Genomic DNA, 7,652 nt, shown 5'->3' on the forward strand with positions numbered 1-7,652 from the left:
GGGATAAAGCTTGTCTGGCAAGGCCCAACATTGGTACTACATTTTCCCAACATAATAATTCTGTTAATACTGGAAAACATAGGGCATCATGAACCCGAGGAGTAATTCAACATAATACACGGGGGCTAGTGTTGCTATTGATGGTCCAAACTAGAGTCGTTTGCGGGGCCAACCCGGGCAACTCAGGAGATTTCTATCATGCCACCGTACATTGTGCTTATCCGTCGTGTTGTGACAACGAGATACGCGGCTCCTATCGGGATCGTCGACACGTCGGGCGGCCTTGCTAGACTTGTTTTACCTTTCTCGAGCGTCTTATGTGAGGGATTCCGAGGATACTTTGGGCTATCTCGAGGTTGAGGTTCTCCACTAGGAACCCGAGGGGATCACATGTTTTCCTTGATCGAGGTCATTCTGTCGCAGCGTGTGGTACTTTTTGATGGACTAGTTGGAGCACCCCTGCAGGGTTAAATCTTTTGAAAAGTCGTGCCCGCGGTTATGTGGCAACTTGGAAACTTTGTTTAACATCCGGTTCTAGATAACTTGAAGTAAGCTTAGTTAAAATATGCCAGTTGTGTGTCTAACCGTGACTGTCTCTTTCGTGAGCTCCTTCTCCGATTGAGGACACGGTGGGGTTATGTCTGACGTAGGTAGGTGTTCAGGATCATTCATTTAATCATCATTAGTTCATGTATGTTATGCGTAGATCATCTCCCTCTTTTATTCTTGTAGCCGTAAGTTAGCCACCTCAAATAAATGCTTAGTCGCTTGCTGCAGCCTCACTACTTAACCTTACCTCACCCATTAAGCTTTGCTAGTCTTGATACCTTTGGAAATGAGATTGATGAGTCCCTGTGGCTCACAGATTACTACAACACCAATTGCAGGTACAGGTAAAGTGATATTAATACGTGAGCGCGTTGATTGTGCTATTTAGAGTTTCTTCTTCTTCTTTGATCTAGAATGGGTTCCAGGCCGGCAGCCTGGGATAGCAAGGGTGGACGTCGCTCTTTTACCGTTATTTTTGTCTCTAGACGGACCTTGCTCTTCTTCATGATGATTTATTACGTTGTTGTATTAATGTGACTCTGATGTAGCCTGTGGCGAGTGTAAGCCAATTCCATATACTCATATTTTTAGTACATGTACTTGTAACGATATCCATTCTTGCAAAATAACAAGATGCACTTCTATCCTTGTCGAGGCCCTTGCGCCAAAATAAGGATAGGATCGCATCTTGGGCGTTACGCCCACGTAGGTGAGAAGAGTAAGAAACAACAAGGATTGCTCCCAATTGAAGATGATCTTCATCAACAATGAGCATCCACCACTACTATACCTACATGAAGTCTTCTACGACAAAACCCAAGGTTAGTTTATCCCTCTTAGGGGGGAACTCACATCAAGGGGTACTTTTACTCTAATACTTGAGTATAAGCATCTCTTAAGGCGTGAACACATTGAAAGCTTCATGTGAAAGTGGCAACCCCACTTGTGCTTAAACGATGAGTATGATCTATGATCAAGTATTCTTGCTTGGCTCCTAAGTCAATATACTCATATATAAATGACTTTGTCATCGCCAAAGTTCTTGGTAGATACTAGAGTGGTTGTGCATTTTTGCCATGTTTTATTTGACATATTATTATGTGAGCATGTTGGTATGCACATTTTTTCTCATTCAAGGATATCCGATTGTAGCAATTTGGCTTTCTATTTTGTTTGGCCAACTGGATATACAAGAATGCCAAAGTATGCCTCTCTAGCTATCTATGCTTTCTCGTCTCAAATTATATTCATGCTACATCACAAAATTTGAGCAAGCACTTTAGGGACATTCTATGAGAGGAGCACTCGGAGACCTTCCTCGACAAGAGTTGACTTCCAAAACCTCCCATGTGCCACTCGGTGTGACCTACTCCAAATATCGGTTCCATCGAAGCACTAGCATTGATCAGGTTTTATGATCTCAGTACCATCGATAGTTAAATCTCGGCCTCACCGAGTTTCACTATCACCAGACACTTATGAAACTCAGTGGCACCGATATATCCAACTCGGTGTCACCGACACCATGGGATATATATATCCAGCGGACCGAACTTTTGTAATTCAATCATCAAACATCATACCCTCAATCCCCTTGCTGTCGTTCTCTCGTCTTGAGGGAATCATCTTTCATCTCCTGTGCACCCTCTTCGTAGGAGTCCTCGTCGTCGTCGGCAATCTCTCTCGCCGCCACTGCCATAGGAGGTCTTCATCGAAATTAGGGTAAAGACCTTGCCCCTCTTTGCGCTCCCCAATCTGATTCTTGCGCAAATAGGTTTAGTCCATCTTCAATCCACGTCTGCAATCTTCCTATCCAAAAGAGATATCCAATAGATTAGAGAACAAGAAGTTTTAGGTTTAGAAGTATGCAAACTGAATCTCGATGTCACCAAGTTAGAAAAATCGATGTGCCTGATTTACGTTTTAGGGCTACAAGAACAATCTCAGTGAAACCGAGTTGCTCTTTTCGGTGAAACCAAAAAGGCTCCCAAGTTTTTGTTAAGGAGGTTGTATGTCTTGGTGGCTCCGAAGTCTTTGACTCGGTGGAACCAAAATCCTTTTTGACAAAGTTAAACTTAAGATTTTGAGTTCAATTTTTTGAAAAAATTGTGTTTTGTTAGGCTCATCCACTCCTGCTCTTCTACTTGTATTCACAGAGTCAGCTTGTTTGCTTGGTTGCTTGTCGGTATGTCAGGTTCATAGGATAGACAAAATGATTCCAGAGACCCCAATGTGGAAACGAATTCAGGCACAATTCTAGAGATAACAGCTTCTGACCTAGGTACTCCAAGCTCCCATGATATGCCAAAGGCAGCTACCAGGTCCAGACAAAAGCTTAATTCAGATAAGGAGGATGCTAACTTCATTCCAGAAGAAAGCATTCTCCAAAAGCAAAAGGAGAGGATCACAGTCAAGGAAACTATGAGAAAGGAGTATGTTAGGCCTGATTCTATGAGAGCTCTAGAGACTGCTGAAAAAGGGATGAAACTCACCCTTGAGAACCCTCTTACTAGCAAGCTAAGAAGCCAGGAAGAAGAGAGATAGGAAGAGAGTTGTGCATGTTGTTGGAAAGCCAACTTACATGTATGAAGATCCAACAGAAGCTGCTGAGGAAGAAGAGGAAGAGGAAACTGCTAATCCGCCTCCTTCCAAGAAGAAGAAGCTCATGGCAAATGCTATGCCAAGAAGGTCTGCACCCAAGACAAAACCTTTTGCTGCTAAATCTTAGAAGCGAGTAGCTCCCAAGAAGACTACCAGGGATCACAACTAGGAGAAAGCCTACTAGTTGCGATAGGTATTGGGCTAGCAGTAGCACGGGCACTAGCACTACTAGTACGACGCTACAACTAACATTGAGCAGTAGCATCAGTTTGATCGTGCTACTGCTATGCTAACTTAGCAGTAGCATAGGTCCGACATGCGCTACTGGTATATAGTTGTAGCACCGGCTAGAAGCGCTACTACTTCCTACTAAACCGCGCTACTGCTATACCCACTTAGCAGTAGAGTTTGTCCAACCAGCGCTACTGCTATATTTACACAATATTTATTCTACATATTTGCGCTATATTTGTAGAGGTTTTATACAGTTTCCTAGTCATATCATAAACATGCAATATTGTCATCATTCATACACATAATAGTCTCATCATATCATCACATCATCCATAGAAATTATGTCGTCTCATCATATATATATAATCACAATATAGCGATACAAGTTAATTAAGTGACATGTATCGAGTACAAGCAACTACATGGTCATCACATACACATGTTTAATCATATATATAAACAAAAACATAGAAGGTAAGAGCGATCACTATGAGCAAGAGCACAATAATTTAGTAGTTCTTGAGGCGGTGGTTCTGATCCCTCTCTCGCGCTAGCATGAACCTCAAGTAACTAACTTCCACTTTGGCTCTGCTATCGAACCCTCTCTAGCTGTCGCCTGGAAACTGGTGCACCTGGGCCTGGCACTCAGGCCACTCGTCGTACACTCATGGAACCTTCCCTATGTACACGGTGTAGCACTTCTTCTCCATCTATGATCTATGTACCTGCATCGTCACATGGGTCGATAATATGCAACACAATATATAGTTGAGCAAAAAAAAGAGACATAGTTAGCAAAAATAGAAGCAACATGTCGTAAGCATAAATAACAAAGTTCATCGTACCTAAACGAATTGTAATATATCGTCAGTCACTCCGAAATGTCGTGCCATCCCTCCAAATCAGGGAGGAAGAACCCGAGTTCAATGAAAGGCTTCAGGTCGAGACGCTGAGCGGCTACGCATGTTCGGACATCTTCTCATGATAGTTTCCCTTTTCCAAAGAACATCCCTGTTTTTTGAGGACCTCCTTCATGATGACTTGGGCAAATTCACGCTGGATGTGCTATAACTCAGTTCGGAGTCGATGGCCCGGTACATTTCCTAGTTTCTTGGCCCATTCCAGAATATCAGCAACACCGGATTTAGGTGACTTGCGAAGGTTCTGGCAAGCCCGTGTGTACTCCAGCATGTGGTGGATGACATAGAATCCATCACTGAGAGCATCTCTCGGTTGCTGGATGCAGCACAAGTCGACCTTATGGGCGAAGGAGGGCGCGCGGTTCATTGTCCTGTTTTGAGTGATCACTCAACCCCCGTGGCCGTAGAAGAAGATATCATTGTCGAGAACCTCCCTGATGTGGGTGTAATCTTTTTTATTTATGCTCTTAGATGAGTCCAAGTAAAGATCATGGGAGAATCGGGGGTAAAGAATGATGAGGACGGCGCGCTCCGTGCTGTGCAAAATAACTACACCTCAAATTAGACTCCACGCATGCAAATGAATGACTGAAATTGAAGGAAGGATATATGAGATGACTTACATGGGATGATAAGGCATGAGAATCGCCTCCTTGTCCTTATTGGTGACCATGAAATCAATGATGTAGTTCCTTGTATATTCGCATGCTCTAGGCTGAGTGCCAAGAAGCCCTCGTACATAAAGTATAGGTCAGCGACACAGATATGAGATATTTTCTCGCGCATGATGATGTAGTTCTAAAAGTGCGTTAAGTCGACTAGAGGAGAGGTGAATAGGCGAATTTTATAAATTCATAACTAAGGAAATTCCTAGTGAGGAAAGTCCTTAGTCATCAACCTAGTGTAGTGAAAATAGTACTAAGACAGAAGTGTAAAAGAAGCTATAGCAAAGTACTCAGCATGAATGAATTAGTTCGGTTTGCACAGGACACCGATACAGGATAAGCAGGTGATGAATAACTCAAGTGAAGAATTTGAGGTGAGAAATTGGAGAAAGTCTTCTGTGAAATTCTTCAAACAGTACAGGTGAAAGTCTTCAACATGCAATTGATGAAATGAAAGAAGTTGAAGAAATAGAACCAGTAGCTCGATGAAGGCATTGGTTGATGACCCAGTTCCAACTGTTGTGACAGTCGTACGTCTGGTTTGGAGCGGCTAGGTATTGAAACCTAAGGACACACAGTCCCGGGACACACAGTCCCTACCGCATTCTCCTTGAGCTAAGGACACACAATGCTCGCCCAACACTCGTGGTAAGTCTTCAGGGCAGACTTCTAAACCCTCACAAACTCGGTCACCCGACAATCCACAACTGACTGTTGGATGATATAGACCATGGCGCCTAACTGTCTGGAGGGTGCATAGTCCTCAAAGTAACAGGCCTTGGTTCCACACAGGAACAAAGTCTTGAGTGATGCTCAATCACTTGGGTTTTGGGTTTGGTTTGGGTGTTTGGGTTTTTTCCTCACTTGATGATTTTCGCTCAAAGTGTGAGTTTCTGGCGGAGCAGCCATCCAGCTAGTGGTTGTAGGGGGTGGCTATTTATAGCCTGGGAGCATCCCGACATGATATGACATAAATGCCCATTATGATGTGATCGTTGGGTGGATATGGTTTGGGACAGGTGGTCGTGGTGCGGCAACGGTCGGAACTTTCAACTTTGAAAGTCCTCATGTCTCTCATATTCCTCACTAGAGGATCTGGTAGGTGTAGGTTTGAGTTGAGCCTCATCAGGAAATTCATTACATAGTTCTACCTCGACCCCCTTTAACACTACGGTGTTCCCATGACTCAAAAATGAAGAAATTGAAACGGAAAGAGTAAATCTTCGAGCTTCAAAGTCTTCACAACATTTTCTTCACGACACACCGAATTCCTCATCTTCAACATCTTCATGAGGAATATCAATTTCTTTGCATTTTTTTTGCAATCAAAGTCTTCAAGGGATGACCAAAGTCTTCACCCGAAGACATTCATTTTAGGGGCCGATATTCATTGAATAACTCAAACTCCTCACCGACTTATAGAGCCTGTGTACACTCACAAACATATCAGTCTCTTAACCTATAAGTCTTCAAACCACCAAAATCACTAAGGGGCACTAGATGCACTTACAATCTCTCCCTTTTTGGTGGTTGATGACAAACAAGTTAAGTTTTCAATGGGGATATAAATATGAAGTGTAAGTACATAGTTTGAGGAATTTGATTGCAAGATATAGAGAAACTCCCCTGAAGGTGTGCATGTTTGAGGAATTTCCTTTGGACAGCAAATGCACATTGATGATTTATATCATGGACATCTCCCCCTATATCTTGTAATTCATGCATGCATTTGTCATATAGTATGAGGAATTTGAAATGCAAGATGAAAGATGGTGTCTGACGAATTGCAGCATGCATGCATTTAATTAACTTGAGGAATAAGCATGCGAGAAAAACGTTTGAAAAGTATTAGACCACCATCGGCATTAAGTTACAACTCAGTACATCAAAAACTTCAGTAGAACGAGAGTTTGTAACTAAATAAAGTTTATAATAGCCCATAAGTAGACCCGCTTGAAGACTAACTCAGATTTCTCTCCCTTTGTCATCAAGTGATGAAAAGGGACAGAAACTGAAGACTAACGCCCTTGAAGAATTTCAACTTGTTGATGGAGCGCGAGCGTTCTTCGGTTCAGTTGGCGGTGTTGGTCCATCAACAGTGTCATCAATTTCTTCATCTTCATGAGCAGAGCGATATGAAGAAAATGAACTCTCCTCCAAGTCAGGGACTGGGATCTTCTTGAATTTTTTTCTTGGGTGGCCATCACTAGTCAAAGTTCTGGATGAACTCCATTTCTTCCAGTTCCTTAGGAGTCTTGAGGTGTGACAGTGTGGCCCATGTGCGGTCAAATACCTCATGAATATAGTAGTGGTTTTTCTACATGGAATTTTGAGACGCATTGAGGGTTTTCACAATGCAGCCAAACTGACGCTTTACCCATTTATGGTACCGATCCACTTTCTAATGAAGACTGAGGAGAAGCTCTCGGTTAGTCATCATGCGAGGATTAGTAGGACTTGGTGGTTTTGCTCTCCCATCATATTCTTGTGTTGAAGTGTCGTCATATGATGAATATGATGCGGGCTTGCGAAATTGACCATCTAGAGGTCGATTTCCTTCATCAATCACAAACTTGCCTTTTCCTCAATTGGTTCAAATGTTTTCTTGATGACTTTGAGAGGAGGCAGATAACCAAGGTGATTCTGCTAACCAGATATGTTCCTGATGAATCTCATAAGCCAT

This window comes from Hordeum vulgare, chromosome 1H (genome assembly GCF_904849725.1).
Source record: "Hordeum vulgare subsp. vulgare chromosome 1H, MorexV3_pseudomolecules_assembly, whole genome shotgun sequence".
Lineage (NCBI taxonomy): Eukaryota > Viridiplantae > Streptophyta > Magnoliopsida > Poales > Poaceae > Hordeum > Hordeum vulgare.